A 3,122-nucleotide genomic window follows, 5' to 3' on the forward strand; every position below is an offset into this window, starting at 1 on the left:
TTACAAACTAAGAGAAGTCCTAAATCCTAATCCTAATCCTAAGAGAGAGAGGAGAGAACCTCTCTCAAACTAAATCTAAATCATGGAAAGTGAAAATTTGCGAGCTCCCTTGAATGGATGCGTTCCCCCACTTCATAACCTCTGGTCTATACCTTCTGGACTTGGATTTGGGCCAAAAAGGGGCTTCAGAACTCGCTATGAGCGTTTTCTGCAATTTCTGGTGCGTGGCCTCTGTCACGCGTCCGCGTGGGTCACGCGGTCGCGTCATTCGGAGCATTTCCTTGTCACGCGGTCGCGTCAGTCATGCGACCGCGTCATGTGCGTTCTGCTTAAGGCGCGCAGTCGCGTCAGTCATGCGGCCGCGTCGCTGCTGATTCGCGCTTGGCACGCGATCGCTTCGTCCATGCGATCACGTGGATGCCAGTTTCTTCAGAAGCTCCGTTTTGTGCTTTCCTTCCATTTTTGTATGTTTCCTTTTCCATCCCTTAAGTCATTCTGCCTTAGAAAATCTGAAACTACTCAACACACTAATCACGGCATCGAATGGAAATAAAGGTAATTAAAATAATTAATTTTAAAGCTTAGGAAACATGTTTTTCACATACATCACATAATAAGGAAGGGAAAGTAAAACCATGCAATTAATATGAATAAGTGGGTGAAGGATTGAATAAATCACTCAAACTAAGCACAAAATATATCATAAAATATGGGTTTATCAGTGGATGAAGGTAAAGTGTAGCTACACATCCATAGAATGATGTTTTATTCGAATAAAGTTACATTTACTTCATAATGTTGTACTTCAGGCACATCCAACCAAATTCTATACTCCGTGGAAGCCTTTTCCTTTGTTTCATGGATTGGAGGGTATTTTTGGAAGGGACAGGAATACTGGGGCTGCTGTAGTAAGTGGATTTGATGCCTAGGAACAAGTAAATAGAGAACAGGAAGATCAAAGTCTAGAAATAGACGAATTTGATTTGAAACAAATAACGGGACATCTCAAACACAAAGGACAACATCATCTTCTGAAGTTGCTGCAGCGAGCAAAAGGCTATCGGGTAAGAAAAGGAAGCAAATGGACATGTTAGAAAGGATGGCTAAACATGTGCAGTATTCAACTAATGCCCGAAGAAAACTTGACCAAATACTAGCTGATGCTATTTCAGGTGTCAACGATAAGTTCAAGATTGGTGAGAAATTTGAGCAGCTTAGTTTGGTAATTTGGAAGTTGTTCAAGTTGTCATGAAGTTTTCTGATAATCCTCATTTGGATAAGAATTTCTGGGGTTTGACAAATTCTCAGAAGAGTGGATTAGTACAATCCATTCTTGGATCAAACTAGATTTGGATGAGTTAGTTATGATATGTTGTAAAACTTAGCATAGTTTGTTATATTTTGCTGTTTACATGCTTACATTATTTTGGAAAACTTTTTGCATTCGAGAAGATATTATGTTTGTGATGTAGGAATTGAGATGAAAAAACTTGTCAAGCTTGCTAGCTTTAGATCCTTGAAGCTTCTGTTGTCGATATATTTTTTATATAAACTCATTTTGAAATGCACTACCATGATAGAGTTAATTCTGATGTAGGAGTTTTCTTTTCCCATTTCAATACATGTACAATTTTATCCTTGTTAATGACTCAGGAAGGAATATTGATAATATAAACTACTCAAAATTTTGGCTACATCATTACAATCTAAAATTAGATGGAATCAACTAGCTTGTAACATGTAACAAGTATCAACTACCCTAAAGCAACTACTTATGTTGATTACAATGCATGTCTCACATTAGTCTTTGAAAAACAACACTAAAATAAGAATTATACATAATACAAAGGCTATGATATGAAAATATGATAATAATCTCAGCAACATAATTCCTCTCTCCACTTTTTCAACTCTTTGGTTCAAGTTGAAGTTGAATCTGTTATCCGTTGTAATTATTTTCGAAGTTCTTTCATAATGTTGGGAACCTTGTTTCGCTTGCCTTTTATTAAAAGGGCCTACCCACCTAAACCATCCGTATCTCCTAGCAGAACATGGATAGTACTCTCAATCTGAATTTGCAACACTATGTGAAACTTGTAATGGAGCTCTCAATCCACAATTGTAAAATCTTTCACCCGTTTGGAAAGAGTTGCCATTGTTATACAAGTCATTGGAAGACCTTCTACTTCTAGATGCCATTAATGTTTTACTAGAAATTAAAATAAAGATTAACCGCAACACTTTAATTATAATCACCAACAAAGATTGTTCAACTAGGAAGGATTACAACTTTAGACAACTCAAAAATAATTTAAAACTATTCACACATTCTAAATATGAGAAACATAACATACAAATAAAATTAAATCTCAATAATGCCATAAGTTAGATGAATTCCAGCAGTTAATGGAAGCACTCAACATACAAGTCATGACACCAAATTCAGTGATCCAAAATGAATAAATTAAATTGTCTCAATGAAATAAAGAAAATCCTAATGCCGTAAAACATGTTATCTACTTCGAAACAAAATTTCTACCTAAATTACTTCTCTGTAACCAATTTTTTTTTTAAATTCATATGCTAGAATGTTGTGTAAAAACAACGACAGAGAATATTTAAGGCATATTTTATTCCCGGCTACTAATTTATCTACCACAAATTCTAACCGATTTTCCCTCTCTATTACCAATTTATCAACCCCAAATTCTAACCCATCTTTTCATCCATATTATCTATATAGATTGTGCATCTACTTCATTCAAATCATGAATCAAAATTGGGATAACCATATTTGACAACATATAAAACAGAAGTTTTTCGATTCTTCATAAACAACAAAGCACATAACACAGACCAATTTATTTTTCATTAACACTATCATAAAAAAAAGAGATACAACATTCATTCAACATAGACATCCTCTGCATATATGTATCTGAGTGTTTGACAGAGTAAGCCATAGAAAGACACACAACGAAATAACCGTTAGCCAATGTCCACTAACTACACGGTGACAACCTCCAACATGGTGGAAAGAATCGTTGGAGACACTATGGCATGATTTGGTCTAGGGGATTGTCTTTTACGCCGACCTTGGTGGTGCTGCCAGTGGCGGGATT

The sequence above is a fragment of the Arachis ipaensis genome, chromosome B05 (genome assembly GCF_000816755.2).
Source record: "Arachis ipaensis cultivar K30076 chromosome B05, Araip1.1, whole genome shotgun sequence".
NCBI lineage: Eukaryota > Viridiplantae > Streptophyta > Magnoliopsida > Fabales > Fabaceae > Arachis > Arachis ipaensis.